The sequence below is a fragment of the Kogia breviceps genome, chromosome 2 (genome assembly GCF_026419965.1).
Source record: "Kogia breviceps isolate mKogBre1 chromosome 2, mKogBre1 haplotype 1, whole genome shotgun sequence".
NCBI lineage: Eukaryota > Metazoa > Chordata > Mammalia > Artiodactyla > Physeteridae > Kogia > Kogia breviceps.
In genome coordinates this window covers 119,382,497-119,404,754 of record NC_081311.1, presented here as the reverse complement: position 1 = coordinate 119,404,754, position 22,258 = coordinate 119,382,497, and the positions used below count along the sequence as shown (strand labels likewise).

Below are 22,258 nucleotides of genomic sequence, written 5' to 3'. Positions count from 1 at the left end.
AAGGTCTATATAATTCAGCGAACCAATATTTTCCAAGTGTATTATGCATGATGTTTGAAAAACACTCATGGGCAAAAAGTTCAAGATAGCCAAGGAGATTTTAACATTACAGAGGACAAAAAGTTCATTAGTGGTTTCAGAGTCCACACTGTAACTAACTTTTAAGAAACTATCTCTGGTCTTACATGGAAAAGCAAGGGAACTGGAATACCCAAAATAATTCTGAAAAAGATGTACAAAACAGAATTCATACTGTTTGTTTTGGCCGCACTGCGTGGCTTGTAAGATCTTAGTTCCCCTCTCAGGCATTGAACCTGCGCTATGGCAATGAAAGCGCCGAGTCCTAATCACTGGACCGCCAGGGAACTCCCCATATTACTTGTTTTTAAGACTTTTACTAAAGCTTTGGCAATCAAGACAGTGTGGTATTAGTGAAAAGACAGACACATGAACCTACAGGACAGGACAGAGAATCCAGAAATAGACCCATACACACACGGTCAATTGATACACAGCAAAGGTACCAATGCATTTAGCAGAGAAAGTCAACAACTGACACTGGAACAATTGGACATCTATATGCAAAACAAAGAACCTCAACTCATATCAACTCATAGCTCATGCTATATACAAAAATTAACTCTAAACACATCACAGACTCAAAATAAAACCTAAAACTATAAAATTTCTAGAAAAAAATGAAAAATCTGGTGACCCTAAATTATGAAAGATTTCTTAGAACACAAAACACATGAGCTACAAAAGAAAAAACTGTTAAGCTGAACTTCATTAAAATTGAAACTTCTCTTTGAAAGTTAAGGAAAAAAATTCAGACTGGGAGCAAATACTTGCAAATTATATACCTTAAAAATAACTGATATTCAGAAAATATAAAGACCTCTCACAACTCAACAATATGAAAACATACTACCCAGTTTCTAAAAAGTGAGGAAGAGATTCAAATAGATGCTTTATCAAAGAGATATGAATGGGAAATAGTACATAAAAAGATACTCAATATCACTAACAATCCACAATTATCTTAAAAAAGGATTAAAATATTCCTCACTTTTCTAACTATACATCTGTGTAGGGCCAAATTTCCTTCATATCAAAACAACACAATGGATTGTATCACAACAAATTGAGTGGAAAAAACAGATATAAGAATCCAGTTGTCTTCTGCTAAAACAATTATTAAGAGATCTGTAACAATTTCACTAATTTTTTTGTTGTCTTGGAAAATTTTTCATAAAAATCTATTCTTTTGTTAACATATAATGGATTTATTGTCACTTCTAAATAAATATTTTTTTAAATTTTCTGCCTTAATTTCTAATATGATGAATATTTACAGATACAAACCACATAAAAACTCTTTGGGGTAAGTCTAAAGAAGTTCTAAGACCAAAAAGTTTGAGAACTGCTGCTCTACAATGCTCTAGCACAGAGATATAATTATAAGCTGATAAAATCTGTGGCAGTAATGGTGCTGTGGACTTCTCAACTACGGAAGAAATAATAGTGTGAGCAGACATGTAAACTATGGCTGGTAACTCTACGTCCATTGTATTTTATAAAAGAAGGGCTGCTAGTACTATTCATCTGTATATAAACAGTAGCCATTTTGTAAATTATTCCTTTTCAGAAACCTGTTGAAAATAACAGCAAATTAAGTTTCCTCCTTTACTAAATAACAACAAAGCAATCATACTCTGCCCACATTATCTCAAAACAGGGGATGGCAAACTTTTTCTGTAAAGGGCCAGAGAGTAAATATTTTAGCTTTTGCAGGCCATATGGTCTCTTTCACAACTACTCAATTCTGCCATTGTAGCACAAAAGCATCCAGAGGATAGTAAATGAATGAGCATTGTTACATATGAATAAAACTTTATTTACAGTGAAAATTAAATTTCATATAATTTTTACATGTCACAAAATATTATTTTTTTGATTTTTTTTCCAACCATTTAAAAATGTAAATACCATTCTTAGTTCACAGGCTGGATCTGGCCCACAGGCTGTGTGGTCAGCTACCTTTTTTATTTTTTTTTTTAATTTTTTTTTTTTTTTTTTTTTTTTTATGTGGAGCATTTTTTTTTTTTTTTTCGCGGTACGCGGGCCTCTCACTGTTGTGGTCTCTCCCGTTGCAGAGCACAGGTTCCAGACACGCAGGCTCAGCAGCCATGGCTCACAGGCCCAGCCACTCTGCGGCATGGGGGATCCTCCCAGACCAGGGCAGTGTCCCCTGCATCGGCAGGCAGACTCTCAACCACTGCGCCACCAGGGTAGCCCTGTGGACCATTTTTAAAGTCTTTATTGAATTTGTTACAATATTGCTTCTGTTTTCAGTTTTGGTTTTTTGGCTGCGAGGCATGTGTGATCTTAGATCCCTGACCAGGGACTGAACCCACACTCCCTGCATTGGAAGGTGAAGTCTTAACCACTGGTCTGCCAGGGAAGTCCTGGTCAGCTAACTCTTGAAACAACATCCTGATTCCCACAGTCTAGCTAACCTGCCTTTTGTTTGTTTTGTTTGTTGAGGAGGAGTCTCCTGTGAACTATCACTTGTGTAATTCATGTTATAAACCACTATTATTTTTAATTTCCAAAAGAAGACTCCATTGAAGCATAGGATTAACACTTGAACTAAATAAAACTGACCTCCCAAAAAAGAACATTGCCTATAACAAAAATGCCAAATAGGTTTTATCTTTGGTGTCGATTTCAATCAATTAAGAGTGGCTCTCAGGAGCCATGTACTGAGAAAGATTTTGAGGTAAAGAGTTTTGAAATTAGTATAGAAGGAGGGGGGGAAACATCAGTATCTTTTTTTGTTTTTTGCGGTACACGGGCCTCTCACTGTTGTGGCCTCTCCTGTTGCGGAGCACAGGCTCCGGACACGCAGGCTCAGCAGCCATGGCTCACAGGCCCAGCTGCTCTGCGGCATGTGGGATCTTCCCGGACCGGGGCACGAACCCGTGTCCCCTGCATCAGCAGGCGTACTCTCAACCATTGCGCCACCAGGGGAACCCAAACATAAGTATCTTTTCTTTGCCACCTTGGGTCTTGAAAAAAGATAAACAAATGACTATTTTCTTTATTTCTTTTAACATTTAATATTTAATGGTAAGTTAAGATTTCAGATGATTTTCTAGATCTAGACTATCACTTGACTGATATTATCCATAAATAGAAAGAAAACTGACAATCTTGCCACCCCCTCCTCAAGCTGACTGGGTAATCAGTCTCTATCCATTATGTCTCCAACTGACCACTAAATATAATAACATGATAATTATAAAAATAAACCAAGTTATATGTATTTTTAAGTTAAGCTCACATGATAACTTTAAAGGTGGAGTTCTAAAAAGGATGACAAGTTACCTATATTTATTAGTTTTTAAGAGCATCTCCCAATTTAAAATTTTCTGAAACTAAATTTCTACCATAGGTTTATTCTATCAAAGTAATTCCAGATAGTTAATATGACTTTCAAAAGAAATAAATAACATAAAAGGTCTGTGTGCAGGGTTTATTATAATGGTTCTTAACAAATGATGTACATCAGAATCCCCTATGTGTCTTCTTGAATTCATGTTTGAGTGCCATTTTGTATGCCCCAGGAATGAGTAGTTGAAAAGTACATGGGGGGCGGTGGGGAAATATATAGATGTATAAATATTGTATGTATGTTTTCTTTTCTCCTTTTGGCAAAGACCCACTGGTGATCTAATGTTCCTCCCCAGTGAAGTACCACTGGCTTAGTAGACTGTGACCTGAACTTGGAATTTAGTTTATAAACTGTGACCTTGAATAAGTTACCAAACCTCTCACTGCTTTGTTTCCATATTTGATTCAATTACCCTAATAATTCCATAATTATTATGGATAATTCCATAGTTTCATAACTCACACTCAGGCAACTTATAGCAAATCAGTAAGTCTAGTCACAGAATCTAGTATCAGAATTATTTTAGATAATGGTTCTATTTCCAAAGTACTGCTTATACATAATGACTCATACTGACCATTTCATTTTTCCTACCATTTAAGAAAGAAAAAAAGAAATACACAGGACCTGAAATTTGTTAGAACATTTGGCCATAAAGTAGGCCTGTAAAAGTCATACTCAAAATCTGAAATACTCCTCCCGTGAGGAAAAAGTAAATTTTACCTACTGCAACTGCATCTGAGGACAATTAGGGTTTTGTTTTTTAAAAGCATGAAGTATTAAAATAATATACCAACACTAATTTTACACAATCTCTTCCAGAAAAAGATGAAGAGGGACTACTTAACTAATTTTCTGAAGCCAGTATTACCTTGATACAAAAACCAATGACAGAACAAAAAACAAGAGGGGTAATACAGTAATACAGTATATCTCACTAACTTAGATGTAAAAGTTCTCAACAAAATTTTAGCAAACAAAATCTAAAACTGTATTTTTTTAAAGTAACACATCACAACCAAGTACAATCTATTTCAGTCATGTAAAGTTGGTTTTTATTCAAAAATCAGTAAATGCAATCTGCCAAATAAACAGGATAAAAGAGAAAAATCATATGGTCTATCAGTATAACAGGAATAGACAGAAACTTCCCCAAAGTCACAAAGAACACCTATAAAAAAACCTACAGCCAACATCATACTTAATGGTGAAAGACTGAATGCTTTCCCTCTAATATCAGAAGCAAGGTAATAATGTCTACTACCACCACTTGTATTTAACACAGTACTGAAAGTTTTAGCTATGGCAATAAGGCAAGAAAAAGAAATTAAAGGCATACCGATTGGAAAAGAAGATATAAAACTCTTTCTATTTGCAGATGAAATGACTGTCTATTTAGAAAATTCCAAGGAATGTTCAAACAGAAAAAATGCTAGAACTAGTGAGTGAGTTCCGTAAGATCACAGAATACAAATCAACACACAAAAATCAACTGTTTCTTTATACTGACAATGAACAAGTGGAACTGAAATTAAAAATTAAAAGTACCAGTTACAATTGCTCCTAAGAAAATAAAATACATATAGTCTAATAAAACATATATAGGATTTGTATGATGAAAATTATAAAACGTTGATGAAAGAAATCAAAGAAGACCTAAACACTTGGAGAGACATACTGAATTCATGGATTGGAAGAGTCAACATAATAAAGATGTGAATTTTCCCTAAACTGATATATAGGATTAATCCAATTCACAACAAAATCTCAGCAAATTTCTTTGTAGACACCTAAAAGAGCTTATTAATGTGTTGAAAAAGAATAATAAAGGGAGAAATCACTCTTCTTGTTGTTAAGGCTTACCATATAGCTGCAGTAGCATAACAGTGTGGTACTGGTGGAGACAAAGACACAAAGACCAGTGGAACAGAGAGAGGACCCAGAAACAGACCCATATGAATATGCCCAATTAATTTTTATCAAATGAGCAAAAGAATTTTAATGGAGGAGAGACAGCCTTTTCAATAAATGGTGGTGCTGGAACAGTGGACATGGTTCAAGCAAATATTTCTTTTTTGTTGTTGTTGTTGTTGTTGTTGTTTTTTTGTGGTACGCGGGCCTCTCACTGTTGTGGCCTCTCCCGTTGCGGAGCACAGGCTCCGGATGCACAGGCTCAGCGGCCATGGCTCACGGACCCAGCCACTCCGCGGCATGTGGGATCTTCCCGGACCGGGGCACGAACCCACGACCCCTGAATCGGCAGGCGGATTCTCAACCACTGTGCCACCAGGGAAGCCCAAGCAAATATTTCTTAAATGCCCTCCCCTTTGCAATCTATCATCATTCTAACAGTTTCCGAAAGCCCAGCTCGTGCAAAAAGCCTCCCAGGCTAAATCTCACATATGTGACAATTTTCAAGTTTTCTCATCAGAACTCCTCCTTCCCACAAAATGTACACTACTTGCAATCCAATATAAAATATTTTATATTTATTCATTGTTTTTAGTTAGTTGTCTATATAAGTCCATTTATACACCAGAATGCTACTGGATCTAAGACTGTCTTAATTGCCCTCCAAACATAAACAGTACTTAATGAATGATTAAAATGTAAAAATGTGATGTGACAACTGAATTTTAAAAATCCAACTACTATTGCACCCCCATCTCCTTTGAAACAGATAGATGGAATTAAAGGATCTTTTACAATTATGAATTGTATTAATTTCTTATCTGATTAAGATGACAATGTTTTTCATGGTCCTGTGACCAGCCTCATCTTATCACAATTTTCCTACGGTATGCAACCAACATTAAACAGAAAGAAAAGAACTGTTTTGACAACTTACAAATCTGAGGCTCATTTCTGGAAAAGTATTTTAATGCTGTCTGAAACTATCAACAAGTCACTGAGAACACAGTATAAACAGGCTACTGAATGCCTTCCCTAACCTTGTGACTCCCAAAGGCAACTTAGTTTGCTAGGAAGGGTTAATGAAGTTTCAAAAATAATAAATACAACATGAAAAGCAATTCTTGTTTTCCCTTCACATGTCACTGCTTCCTACCACTCTAGGGGTAGAACACACATCCAAAGAGAATCAGCTATGGAAGGCAGATCAAACTGAATGATGCTTTTTTTTTTTTTTTGGCAGTACGCGGGCCTCTCACTGTTGTGGTCTCTCCCTGTTGCGGAGCACAGGCTCCAGACGCGCAGGCTCAGTGGCCATGGCTCACGGGTCTAGCCACTCCGCAGCATGTGGGATCCTCCCAGACTGGGGCACGAACCCGTGTCCCCTGCATTGGCAGGCAGACTCTCAACCACTTCGCCACCAGGGAAGCCCCTGAATGATGCTTTTTTTTGAATGATGCTTTTCATCAAAAACATTTTATAGTACAAATAAAATAAAATTGTATCAAAACATTGATACAACCCTCAATATGACAGATACCCTAATTTCCCCCAATGAGAAGATATTTTTAAAATCTTTTGACCAACTTGAAATATACAAAACTTTCCATATTTGTATGAAAAGCCTAATGTATACTTACTTTAACTCATTAATTTAGTTTTATGAATGTTTTAAAATCATGAAGCACAAAAATTTTAAAAACAATTTTGTTCAAACTTCACATACATCTTTCAACAAGTGTCATCTCATTACCTTTTGAGTCATTTAAAAGTAACAAAACTAGAATTATCTTCATTTCCATTTAAGTTGTTTCAGAAACAGTACTTTTTGAAGTCATATAGAATATTGTCACTGGAAATGTTGCTCCAAGCCACAAACTTCCACTCCCATAATACTAAGACACTGGTTTTTTCCCATTGTTCTATAGGTATATATTGTGATGTTCACAAAGCACTTACAATATTGCTCTTAAAAGTGAGATTTTAAAGGCCTTTTTTTTTACAACCTTTGTGAATAGTTTACAACAAATTATGATAGTTAATCAACCCTCCCAAGAATAATTTCTTATCTGTTTGAACTCTTTATTCCCCTTTTACCTTTTCCCTCAGGAAACTTCCATAAAAATTCAAAACTAGCACTGACTGGCATCATTTCAAGCCTGTCTTCTACAAATATTATTCTTCTATTCAAAATAAAATTACTGAGCAAGAGCCTCAAAATACTAAAAACTTTGCGAAGTCTCAAATATAAAGTGACTTTTTCTGGGAATAATCTTTGAAGAAAACTTTGCTTTTATATTGAACATATACAGATGAAAAAAACTGATCATATGTTTGTACTGTAAATTAAAACACCAAGATAGGGGTTCCCTGGTGGCGCAGTGGTTGAGAGTCCGCTGCCAATGCGGGGAACACGGGTTTGTGCCCCGGTCCGGGAGGATCCCACATACCGCGGAGCGGCTGGGCCCGTGAGCCATGGCCACTGAGCCTGCGCGTCCGGAGCCTGTGCTCCGCAACGGGAGAGGCCACGACAGTGAGAGGCCCGCGTACCGCAAAAAAAACAAAAACAAAAACAAAAAAAAACAAAAAACACCAAGATAAGGGCTATAAATAAATGCAGTAGTACTTTGGAGATGATAACCTGGACCTCCCTCCACTAGAATATGAGCTTCCAGAACAAGCCCTATTATCATTGCTATATCACCAGTACCTGGCACAGTACAGGAACTCAATAAACATGCACTAAATCAATCAATTAACCAGGAAATGAAAAAAGAAGGTTTTATGGAGGAAAGGGGACTAAAGCAGGAATATTAAGGAAAGAGACAGAACTGAGCTAAACAGAGACAGAGAAGATCATGATCAAATAAACAGGGCTGCGGTTAATCAGTGTTTGACAAGATTGCTTTCACTAAACATGAACGTTTCATATTCTTCAGTATTGGGTATAATCAAGGCAGATTTGCAAGACATCAAAAGTTAAGAATAGAAGTTATATTTTTAAGATTAACCTGAAAATCAGTAAACTGTGTTGGAATGGAAGGAAACTCAGAAAGCCATACTAACTACCCAATAAAAACCAGGAGTCTATAATATCCATGCTTATCAGATGGCCACAGGTTACAAAAGGACTGGCAAATTAGAATATGGAGAGCAAGTTTTTGCTTTACACAGTCTCTTATTTGGTCTAAGTATAAGAAAGTAAGATATAAGTGACCTGAGTTAGGTATTTGGCTGTTGATAAATGTTTAGCTTACATCATCTTACAAAATAAAGCTTTATTCCATATATATTTACCCTATGTTTCTCTTTTTTGCTAACTCTCTTCCTGATGTTATGTTCTTACTGTCATGAAAGGTATGTATTGTCCAGGATAAGCAAGGTATCTTCAAAGGTAAGGCACAACAGAAAAGTGGTTTTGCCTATAGCCACAAAATGTGTGGGCTACCTATAAATGCCCAGATCTCAAGATTGATATAATTCTATGCAGTTCTCTGGCAATCATTCAAAATACGAATTACATCAGAACAGGTACAAGTAGATACAAGTATTACCTAGACTGTATAAAACAGGTTTCTGATATTAGATGTTCATTTTGGGGGGAACAGGGAGATCACGGTGACTGCAGCTAGAGGCCAATACTCCCATCAGAATAAATGGACTATCTTTAAAATTGCACAAAAGCCAAAACTGGGAATAAACTTAGAATAAGAGAATAAATTCTGAGAATTTATTTATTTATTATTTATTATTATTATATTATTAATATATTATTATTATTTATAATTTATTCTCAGAATAAATTCTGAGAATAAATTCTCAGGACATCCTAAGATAGATTAAGGAACTCCTCCCCCCCACCACCCCCCCCACACAAAGTAGTTTCTACTAAAAACAACCTACAAGTCTCAATTACTCTGAAAAGACACTAAGTACATTAAGGGGTTTTAGTGCTTCATTTACTTGGGAAAATGCAGGCTTTCTTTTTAGTAAATCATCAAACTCTGATGTAAAAACGGATCACTTCAGCTGCTATGAAAGTAATGTGAAATATTACCCTTGAGGAACCAGCAGTATTAAGAGTGAGAAACTTAAAAAAACAAAACAAAACAACTCATCACAAAGTTTTCATCAAAGTAACATCTGGTAACTGAAAACCAGCAACTGAAGAAAATGAGCAATACTTATTAGAAAAGTTTTAAATAGCAGTACACTTCTATTAAAGGAAAAGAATACAAACTGAAAACTCACTATGATATTAAATAACAGCTATATCACTTAACTAGCCTTATTTTAAAAATCACCAATGGCCTTCATATTTATAAATAAGATGCTTAGTACTAGAAGAATCTAAAATTCTTGTTTATTACTTCTATGTGTTGTGTAATTTCTTTAAAACTCATTTTAATAATTTGTTTTTATGCATCTATAAACACATCAAAGGTCTTCTGGTATCCTTTCTTTTCTATATTAATAAACATCACAGAAGTCACCTTCTCTATTTGGCTGCCCTGGGCTGTTTTTAAGTATTAGGAAAAAAAGTAAAGTCCACGATGTCCCAAAAGACTTCTGATAAACAAGTTAGAAATATGAGGAAGGAGAATAAATTTTCAAATAAAATTTCTGGATGACAATGCAACATTTTAGGACCTGTCAATCTAATTTTTAATTTTTATTTTTTTAAACTAAGCACCTTCCTACCACCAAACAATCACTTCCAAAGGAAAACACAAACACTTTCTGGCAATTTTCCCAGAAATTTATTTTGCCTTGCCTGTTATACTCAGTACTATCAGTCTGACAAAACAGTGCAAGATTCTGTCCATCTAGCTTAAGTAATATAAACTAAAAACAGAACTTACGTGGAATAAAATAAAAACATAAACATTGTACGTTGTAACACTTGACACAGTGTGTGCATACGTGGGTGTGAGAAGGAGAATAAAAGTAGATGTCAACATTTAACCACTGGTTATCTAAGGACTCCTAATGTTAATTCCTGACAAATTACTAAGATAACCACCTAAAATGTATTTTAACACTGTTAACTCATAAGTGACTGATTTTCCTCATACAGATCCGAAATAAGTACATATCTACATTTATACAGACCAAGGTTTGAAGAAAACATAAATTTCTCAAACCTCTCTCTCTTAAAAAGCCTTAACAAAATTTTAGAGGCCTAAAGAGAACACCAAATTTGAAATAGTAGAATTTTCTTTTATAAGAGGCAAGCAAAACCTCTCTAAATAAAGCCCTTACAAATTTATTTTTTAATTCACTTAATTATAGATCTAGTTCAATACAAAGAGGTGCATTTCTGTAGAGCAAAATTTTTTAAAAACCTCATTTTTTTAACTCTTCTTTAAGTACAGAAGATGCTCTATCCCTGGCTTGTTCAATAAAAGATGCTAACTTAATCTGTGCTGAATTACTAAACACTAAATAACAAAAGACATCCATTATAAAGTTCTTCCCCAAAACAAAGGAAAATGTCTTTAAAAGTAACATCTTTACACCTTTAAAAGTAACCGTTCTCATTCTCTTAAGGAATGACTTGACATCTTTTTAGGCAGAAATGTACTTTAAGTTGGTATATTTGGTTGGTAGCCTGGAATAAAGCATTGATTTTATCATCAACTGCCAAAGAATTTCATTTTCCTGAATACATAAAAGTATATATAGAATAATAGGAAACGGAAAAAGAGCAAACCACAAAACTCCAAATTTGTGATTCAACTGACTAGCACCTGGGAACACATTTAAGATTACTTTTCTAGGACAGTCCAAGAAAGCCTGGCCAATTTCCAGACCTCGACCTCCCTGTGCCTTTTTAATAATTAAAAGGGGGGGGGCAGTTAATGGTTGTATGAAAAAACCTGCTTTCTTCTACTTTTAACCAATATAAGTAGGCTTATTATAACATTATGAGGGAGAGAGTTCTACAAACAAAGAACAAGAAAAACAGAAGCCCAACGATTTCCTCCTCACAAATTAGAAAATTCCACCCTTCTAGCCCTCTGCCCCTTGGCGGGACACTTTTAAAGTCTATTTTGGTGACACTCTACATGAAATCTTAAGAGGACACTATGTCTTTCACACAGGTAGAGCATCTTCCACATTCAACAAATGTATAGTGTTGGAAGGCAATTTGATATTTAAGTACTAAGCAAAATAGTAAAAAAAAAATATTTTCAAAATTTGAGATATCTTTAACCTCAACCTGAGAAAAAGAAAAAATAAGTCCTTATTTTCAAAACAAGACACGAGAAGTAGAAAGGAGAAAAACTTACAAATCTTTAGATATTTCTGAACTTCAATTAAGGCTTATTCTAATTCCTCCTGTAAGGTAAAAATGGGAAGGCAGGAACAATAAATAAATGATCAGAAGGTCACAAAGACTAGGGAATTTCAAGTATGCTTCTTTATCGATGTATTTTATTTAAAGGAAAAAACTCATGTTATTGCCTCTAAAAAGGTAGGATTTTGTTTTGGAACTGAATTTGGAAGATAAAAAGATGACTAAAAAAATATAAAATTTGAATGAGATATCCAGACAGCACACAAAAGAGCTCACTAGTCATCACTGCTTGGTATTACAGAACAGACACACCACCAACTCCTTATTAATAGACAGGTAGTACAGACACTTTAGAAAGCAAATAAACCCACTATACAGGCCTTCATACTAGCTATAAAGAAACCACACCTTCATACTAGCACTCATAAACGAATAAAACAATAAAATAATGTTACCTAGCTTGTCAAATGAAAATTTATAGATAACTGACATCAAAAAAAAAAAAAAGAGCAAAATCATTTGGTTATAAGAAATCAAATTGTTGGGCTTCCCTGGTGGCACAGTGGTTGAGAGTCAGCCTGCCATGCAGAGGACACAGGTTCGTGCCCCAGTCCGGGAAGATCCCACATGCCGTGGAGCGGCTGGGCCCATGAGCCATGGCCACTGAGCCTGTGCGTCCGGAGCCTGTGCTCAGCAATGGGAGAGGCCACAACAGTGAGAGGCCCGCGTACCACAAAAAAAAAAAGAAAGAAAGAAAAAAAAAAGAAATCAAATTGTAAAAAAATCTAAGCTAGTTTTTGAAGGAGGTGAGTGTCAGTGGAGTAAGAAGGTTATACTGCAAGTCACCAATCTCTCTCCCTGGGCTAGGGCAATAGCCTCCCTAACTGATTTTCCAGGTTCCATTTTTATCCTATTCAAACAAAATCAAATCACTCCCCCACTTTAAAGCCATTCAATGGCTTTCCACTACCCTTGGCCTTAAAATAAAATTTGAACAAATCCTATAAGGCCTTCCACAGTTTGGCCTCTGTCCAGCCTTAATTCACACCAGACAAGCGAACTTCTTTCTTGGAACATCAAACTCCTTCAGGCCTTGATACATTCTTTCTACCACCACCTCCCCATCCCTAACCCCTTTTAATCGGTGAGATACTGGAGTGGAGTAAGCATTGAGAAAATGCTTGGAAAAGTTTAATAAGAGTTACCAGATCATGAAATAAAAAAAGGCAAAATATCAACTCTTAATTTGGAAATAGTTCTCAAGCAACTGAGAACACAGTTTGATTATATTTAGTAAGTTTTTAAAAACACATATATTTACCAGCTTCACTCTTAAGAAACTACTGATCTCTTAGCTCTTAAAAAATTAAAATACTCAGTTAATTTTCTATGATATTTCTATAACTATTACCCCACCCTTCAAAAATGAAAGATTCATTTGCTACTTAATTCATAAGAGAAAAGGGAAAGCCCTTAAAACTAATAACCCTTTTTAAAAAAATCCCTAAATCACAACAATACAAAACATGCACCCTTCCTCTAAAACCCAGAGAAAACTAAGCAAAAATTTCAGGTAAACATTCTAAATCAAATGAATATTTGATTCTAGGTCACAGTTACTGGCCTCTTGTGTAAAATTTGTAAAAGCTGTATTTGTAAAAGTCATGTTTGCCCATTTTAGCCCATTTTTAAAGATAAACATCCATCTAATACCTTTCAACAACTACCAAAGTTGTTTTTCATGTTGGCTTGTCTGAATCTTATAAAAGAGAAGTAGCCAGAATAGTAAAAATCAGATCAACACACTCATTCTTATTTAATATTACAAAGTATATTTTATCTAAATCTTTCATGTTTACAGTTTTAAAACATTTCCTTCAAATCTCTTCTAAACTTGAAGAAAACATTTTTTTCTTGAACACTTTAATAGACTTGCTATATTAATACTGCCCAAATCTAACAGACAATTTTGTTCTATGTTACTTACCAAAAAAGAATTATTAATAGTATCTCAATAAAATTTTCCCTCCACAACTTAATGGAACAAAATATATATACTACAGGCAATAATTTTTACCATAAGTATTCATACTTCTCTGTACAGGCATACCTCAGGGTTCGGGTTCCAGATAACTGCAACGAAGTGACTATTGCAATAAACCAAGTCACACAAATTTTTTGGCTTCCCAGTGCATATAAAAGTTATGTTTACACTATACTGTAGTCTATTAACTGTACAAAAAGCATTATGCCTGAAAAGAGTGTAGATACATTAAATAAAAAATACTTTACTGCTAAAAAATGCTAACCATCACCTAAGCCTTCAGTGAGTCGTAATCTTTTTGCCAGTGGAGGGTCTTGCCTTGACGTTGATGGCTGCTGACTGATCAGGGTAGTGGTTGCTGAATCTTTGGGTGGCTCTGGCACTATCTTAAGATAAGACAACAATGATGTTTGCCACATCAATTGATTCTTCCTTTTATGAATGATTTCTCTGTAGCAGGCAATGCTGTTTGATAGCATTTTACCCACAATAGAACTTCTTTCAAAATGGGAGTCAATCCTCTCAAACTCTGCAGCTGCTTTATAAACTAAGTTTATATTATATTCTAAATACTTTGCTGTTATTTCAACAATCTTCATAGTGTTTTCACCAGGAGTAGATTCCATCTCAAGGAACCACTCTCTTTTCTCCTCCATAAGAAATAAATTCTTATCCATTCAAGTTTTATCATGAGGTTGCAGCAATCAGTCACATCTGCAGGCTCCACTTCTAATTCTAGTTCTCTTGCTAATTCCACATCTGCAGTTACTTCCTCCACTGAAGTCTTAAACCCCAAGCCCCTCAATCTGTAAGAGTTGGAATCAACTGCTTCCAAATTCCTGTTAATGTTGATATTTTCACCTCTTCCCATGAATCACAAATGTTCTTAATGGCAGCTAGAATGGTGGTGAATCCTTTCCAGAAGGTCTCCAACTTACTTTGCCCAGATCCATCAGAGGAATCACTCACTATCTATAGCACCCATGGCCTTATTTTTTTATTAAATAAAATATTCATTTATTTCTTAAATAATAAGACCTGGGGCTTCCCTGGTGGCGCAGTGGTTGAGAATCCGCCTGCCGATGCAGGGGACACGGGTTTGTGCCCCGGTCCGGGAAGATCCCACATGCCGCGGAGCGGCTGGGCCCGTGAGCCATGGCCGCTGAGCCTGTGCGTCCGGAGCCTGTGCTCCGCAACGGAAGAGGCCACAACAGTGAGAGGTCCGTGTACCACAAAAACCAAAAAAAAAAGACCTGAAAGTTGAAATTACTCCTTGATCCATGGGCCACAAAATGGATACTGCATTAGCAGGCATGAAAACAACATAATCTCATTGAACATCTTCATCAGAGCTCTTGGGTGACCAGGTGCATTGTCAGTGAGCAGTAATATTTGAAAGGAATCTTTTTTTTTTCCCCTGAGCAATAGATCTCAATAGTGGGCTTAAAATATTCAGTAAACCATGCTGTAAACATATGTCCAGGCTTTGTTGTTCCATTTATAGAGCACAGGCAGAATAGATTTAGCATAATTCTTAAGGTCCCTAGGATTTTCATAACGGTAAATGGCATTGGCTTCAACTTCAAGTCACCAGCTGCATTAGCCCCTAATAAGAGAGTCAGCCTGTCCTTTGAAGCTTTGAAGCCAGGCACTGACTTCTCCTCTCTAGCTATGAAAGTCCTAGATAGCATCTTCTTCCAATAGAAGGCTGTTTTGTCTATACTGAAAATCTGTTGTTTAGTGTAACCACCTTCATTCATTATCTTAGCTGGATCTTCTGGAAAACTTGCTGCAGCTTTTACATCAGCACTTGCTGCTTTCACCTTGCAGTTTGATATTATGGAGACAGCTTCTTTCCTTAAACTCAGGGACCAACCTTTGCTAGCTTCAAACTTTTCTTCTGCAGCTTCCTCACCTCTCTCAGGTTTCACAGAACTGAAGAAAGTTAGGGCCTTGCTCTGGATTAGGCTCTGGGTTAAAGGAATATTGTGGTTGGTTTGATCTTCTATCCAGACCACTGAAACTTTCTCCATGTCAGCAATAAGGCTGTTTTGCTTATCATTTATGTGTTCACTGGAGTAGCACTTTTAATTTCCTTCAAGAATTTTTCCTTTGCTTTCACAACTTGGCTGTTTGGCACAAGAGGCCTAGTTCTTGGCCTATCTCAGCTTTCAACATGCCTTCCTCACTAAGCTTAATCATTCCTAGCTTTTGATTTAAAGTGAGAGATGTGTGACTCTTCCTGTCACTTAACCACTAAGAGGCCACTGTAGGGTTATTAATTGGCCTAATTTCAATATTGTTGTGTCTCAGAGAATAAGGAGGCCCAAGGAGAGGGGGAGAGATGAGGGAACAGCTGATCGGTAGAGCAGTCATAATACACACAACATTTAACAATTAATTTCGCCATCTTGTATCGGTACAGTTTGTGGTGCCCCAAAACAATTACAACAGTAACATCAAAGATCACTGATCACAGATCACCATACCAAATAATGAAAAAGTGTGAAATATTGTGAGTACTACCAAAACTTGACACAGAGACACGCTGTGAGCAAATGCTGCTGGAAAAACAGCACCGCTAGACTTGTTCAACGCAGGGTTGCCACAAACTTCCAGTTTGTAAAATATGCTATATCCATGCAGTAGTTAAGAAATTTGGTTTTCAAAGAGTAAAAGAGCAACATGATAAATGTAGCACTAACAGTTTTCATCAAGTATCAAAGGAAGAGCAGAACATAGACATTCTAGACTAGTCTCCTTCAGAAAGCTTTCATATAAACCTCTATAAAGCACACTACTCATAGTCCACAAATTTTATCACCTTCGCTAATATAACTTGCATTTGAAATGTCATGTTTACATTGAAAACAAGGTATGTCTACTACAACAATAATCAATAGCTGGTAAGATTTCCTATCTAATGAATGATGTGTGTGTGTGTGTGTGTGTGTGTGTGTGTGTGTGTGTGTGTGTGTGTGTGTGTGTGGCTGCGACACACAGCATGCGGGATATTAGTTCCCTGACCAGGGATCGAACCTGCACCCCCTGCAGTAGAAGTACAGAGTCTTAACCACTGGACTGCCACGGAAGTCCCCTATATGAATGATTAAACTATTTTCTAATAAGCCACCACCTATATACCCCATTAAGAAAACCAGAAAAACTCCTCTTTACTTAAACTAATAGTAAAAGGAACTTTTTGTGTTCAGGAGTATGACAGACAACCTTGGAAATGTAGAACTGAAGAAGAGTAAATAAAGTTAAACTATTTACTTTTAAATCCAATAGTGGAAGGGGGTTAACACATTGATACATCCTTGCTCATGTCCTAATAAGTTTAGTAAGTTAAATGTCTTAAAAATAATTGTTGGGCCCACCCTGAGTGCCATTCCACCATTTTTTCAACATCCTCCTACCCAGAAATGTTTATATCTACCATTTGCTTAAGGAACAAAGATCCACAGAACCCTAACAACTATCAGGGCTGTTCCCAGTCTTTTATTTGTGAAACATTTAAACATGAGGTTAAAAAATTCTTATTAGTAAGCCACTGAAAGATACCAAAACAAGATTCAAAAAAGTTCAAATATAGGGCATTTTCCTCCAAGTTAAAAGCTACTTTTCCAGTGCCAGAAACTAATTAAGGACATAGCTGGCCAATGTGCAGGTTTAGGGCTACCCTAGAAATGGAAATCTGGGTTCAGACATGTAGCAAAAAGCAAAGGAATTCAGAGATACAAAAACTTTAGTAATAATGTTACTGTTGTTGCCCTTTTTCATACTCAGTGATGTATTTGTGCACTGAGGAGATGGAGAAGGGACAGGAGCAACCGGAGATAAGAAAAGGATGGAGATAAAAAGCAGTTGAAAGGACATGGGGAACAACTGCAACCATCTGAGTTCTCTGTTAAGCAGCTGGCTGGCTGGTGACTCAGGGGTCAACAATTCTAATCCCTGGCCTTCACTGAATCTGAAAACCAATTCCTGGTGGAATTTACACACCCTCTTCCCATTTAGCACTTATACCCACCTGCCCCAATTTTCAGTGAAGAACAATTTTGCTTTTTAAAAACAAACTAAGAACAGGGAATGACTGCAATAAAAGTTTGAGCCCAATAGGAACTTAAGTATCAATAGGTATTAAAAGCCTCATAAGTCTGATGAAGAGAATGGAAGTGATAAGCTGATGAATATTATGTCCTAGGTGCCACAAAATCTATGATCTCTCTTTAATATTAGCATTTTTCAAATATAAATTAGCACTTACAGCATATACCTAACACTTGAGAAGAAGTTTGGGAGTAAATACCTAAGAGAAAAGGCAGCAGCACTGGTGTAAGTAGAGAAAATGGGTTTTATCAAACCAATTTTTAATTTTTTACTTACTTAGTATAGTAATTAGGAATTTTAAATCTGTAATAAGCTCTTTCATTAATTATACCATACAGTAAAAAGGGAAACCAACAAGCCAGGGTGAGAGATAAAAATTGAGATATATTACAAGAAAAACAGAAGTAACAGTGAGTGAGCAGACTGTTTAAATAAGAAACAGGAAAAAGGACCAAAAACTGAGGATTGTTCATGGGAATAAAGGCATTTAATCAGTTCAAGAGGTGAACGCTAGTGTTGCAGATAATGCTTGCAGGAGCACAGTACTAGGCATACAATAAAGCTCAACAGCTTTTCTAACAGAAGTACTACACACTGCCTATCTTATTTTCTGCTTCCCTATTTATTTTGCCACAAAACCTTAAATTTTCACTAATGGATGGTAACATTTTTGAATCCCTGAAACTAACTTTAAAAGGAAGGCTAAGAAGTATAGACTCAGTCAAGATCCAACCATGTCCTATGATTTTCTTTCTTATAAAAATGTTTTCTGCGATATTAAACAGCTTTAACCTGCAGGTGGTAGATTTGTCCCTTCATTTTGACATCTGTGTTAACACCATCTTGAGTTCCTATGGGAAAAACATACACAAACACATGTAGAGTTCTAATGTGCAATATTTTTATGTTCACTTTCAAGCTGGAAGCAAACTATTCCTAATTTATGTTGTGCAACCAGTGCCTACAAAATTTATGCCTCTAGAGGAAACAAGAAACAGAGCCATGCTTCTCAAAGTGTGGGCCATGAACAATCTCCATCTAAATCACCGAAACACTCATTTCTGGCCCCAGTCCAGACCAACTAAATTGAATTCTCTAAAAGTGTGCTGTCTGGTCAACACAGTGCATGCTTAAAAACCACTTAATAAGTATTTCTATATATTAAATTATGTGTAGGGATTAGACACCAAAATAAGAATGTTTTAAAGCATGAAACACTATAACCAACACAAAGTATATACCCAGTAACAGTCTGCCCTCTCTGGAAATGGAAAAAATGGGGGATTATATTTTATCCCCAGAAAACACCCTAGTAGTGGGGGTGGTTTTTTTGTTTGTTGAGAGCAGAGGGTTTAATTGATGGAAGAGTATGAAAGTACAGATAATCCCCAAATAGGACAACCTAAACAACTGAATCACAAAAGTTATTTTAAAAAAATGTTCCTAATATTATTAGGAATTATATTCCTAGTATTAAACACTTTAATGTCTAAATTAAAAAATTAGAACAGGGACTTCCCTGGTGGCGTGGTGGTTAAGAATCTGCCTGCCAATGTAGAGGACCCAGGTTTGGTCCCTGGTCCAGGAAGATCCCATATGCCACAGAGCAACTAAGCCCGTGTGCTGCAACTACTGAAGCCGGTGCACTCTAGGGTCCACGTGCTGCAACTACTGAGCCCGCATGCTGCAACTACTGAAGCCCGTGTGCCTAGAGCCCATGCTTCGCAACAAGAGAAGCCACCGCAATGAGAAGCCTGCACACCGCAACGAAGAGTTGCCGCAACTAGAGAAAGCCCACGCACGACAATGAAGACCCAACACAGCCAAAAAAACAATTAAGAAAAAAAATTAGAATAGACGTTAGTCTTTCCTTCAAATTATATATTCATCTGGTCTGAATGTCTATAATCCTACTGGGACTCTCTGCACCTAATAAAAGTAAAAAATTAAACGGAAATGGGGGCAATAAAAATAAACTCATTATTTTTTGGATAGAAATTTAGTATCAAATACGAGTACTATGATCCACCAAGACTCACCTAATACAGAAATCATTGTAGATTTATAGCTAAGAGTGACTACAAATACACACACACACACACACACACACACACACACACACACACAGATACGTATTGTAAATTACAATATATATATACGTATGTAATATGTATTATAGGGCTTCCCTGGTGGCACAGTAGTTAAGAATACACTTGCCAATGCAGGGGACACGGGTTCGAGCCCTGGTCCAGGAAGATACCACATGCCGCGGAGCAACTAAGCCCGTTTGCCACAACTACTGAGCCTGCGCTCTAGAGCATGCACACCTAGAGCCTGTGCTCCGCAACAAGAGAAGCCACCGCAATGAGAAGACCGTGCACCGCAACAAAGAGTAGGCCCCACTCGCTGCAACTAGAGAACGCCCGCACACAGCAACAAAGACCAATGCAGCCAAAAATAAATAAATTAATTAATTAAATGTTTTTAAGAATGTATTATATATATTACAATCTATAGGAGTCTAAAATTTAATTATCTTTTCACCTAAACTTATTTTTACAAACTGAAAGATATCTTTCTTGATCTTCACAACAACCCTACAGGGGAAATAGGAATAGATATCATTATTCCTATCCAACTCTTACTCTAGGCTTATAATATAATGAACTTTCAAAAAAGATCTAAGAATCATCCTTTCTGGTGGTTCTCAAACCAGATGTGGTGTGGATCAGCTATACTTGAGTGCAAAATAAAACTTCCTTGGTTCTACTCTCAGAGATTGACTCAGTGGGTCTACAGTGGGGATCAAGAAACTCCATCTTTATCCAGTACTCAAGGTGATTCTAATGCTGTGAGGTCCTCAAACCAGAGTTGGAGAAACACTAATCAATTCAATTCCAATTGAGTCCCAGAAAGATAAAGTGATTAGGTCACTGTGGTGGAGCTGTGACTCAATTCCAGATTTCTGTTCTTTTTTTCACTATCCAAACAATTCACAAAACAAGACTTAGAAAGTCTTTCTTCACTTAATAGGAATTACGCATAAAGAAACTTTCATCAACTGTTACCGACCTAAACTCTGAAAACTGCTTTGAGGGGTAATAGCTCAAAAGATGTGGTGTAAGCATGTATTCTAAGAAAACACTATAGTATATCTTTTTCCTCCCTCTGGATATTCCAAACTAAGAGGAATAACAGGAAGATGTGTCATACTGGCCAAAGTCACTGAATACATAATCTTATTCAATCCATGTAATTCTATGAAGTAGATGCTATTTCTGCCCATTTTATGGATGAAGAAACTGAGGCTTGGGTGGTTTTACCTCACCAAGGAATGCAAAGTTAAATTGTCAGGAGAGGACTGGACCAAAATTGAAAGTATGAGCTCTTAACCTCACTTACATACTGTGGTCAATGTCCCTATCACTAGGTCCTCTTATTCACTGCTTAAGCTATAAATATTGATATAGTATTCTGTATAATCTTTCATTTGCTCTTAAGTCACCAAGAACTTGGTCCAGTTCCTACTTCATAAAAATCAATCATTTACCTCAGACCCTCCCTCTCTACTATATTAGTGTAAATCATTCTCCCCTGCCTCCCTGCCACCCACACTATTTCTCTGCAATCAATTTTGCCTGTTGATCTCAGTGGTTTTTCTTGGGTGCCATTATGAGTAGCTACTGCTTTCCTCCAAACTATAATGACATAGCCTAGGCTAAAAAGCCCTTAGTTGGGAACGATGTTTTCCTTAAAATGATAATCAATTATTGTGTTCTTCTTATAGAATACTGGCCATTGTCAAGTCCTACCATTTCCTATTTTCATCTTCTTTTGAATCTGCTGTTTTCATCTTCCAGCTGGTTTCCCACCATCTACCAAAGTTGTTTCACACCAGTTTCTCAATCTGACTCCCTCCTGAAATTACAAACCATTTCATACAAAATTACCCGCACCAAGTCTATCTTAGAGATTCAGCAAACACTCTACGACACCTGAGTTGTCCAATACACTATCCATGTGTGGTGACTGAGCACTAGAAAGATGGCTAATCTGAATTAACATGTGCCATGAGTGTAAAATATACACTGGATTTCAAAAACTTAGTACAAAAAAATTTAATAATTTTCATACTGATTACATGCTGAAATAATATTTCTAATAAAATATATTAAATGAAGTATATTATTAAAATTAATCTCACCTTTTTTAAAACTTTTTTTAATGTGGCTGCTAGAAAATCTAAAATTATATTTTTGTATAATTTATATGCTCACAGTATGGCTTGCATTATATTTCTTTTGCAGCACTGCTCTAGACACTCCACCATCCTGAGCTTGATTGGCCCAATGCCCTCACTGTAACACATGCCATATGTGATCTTCTTAGAACATACTCACTCTATCTGTTCAGTCATCTCCTAAAAGCTATA

General features: G+C 36.4%; 1 protein-coding gene across 2 annotated transcripts in view; it reads right to left on the bottom strand.

Annotated features, from left to right (window-relative positions):
* Nucleotides 1–22,258, bottom strand: part of ACVR2A (activin A receptor type 2A) — an 87,466-nt gene that overhangs the window by 35,968 nt on the left and 29,240 nt on the right. The gene's annotated exons all lie outside the window — the stretch shown is intronic.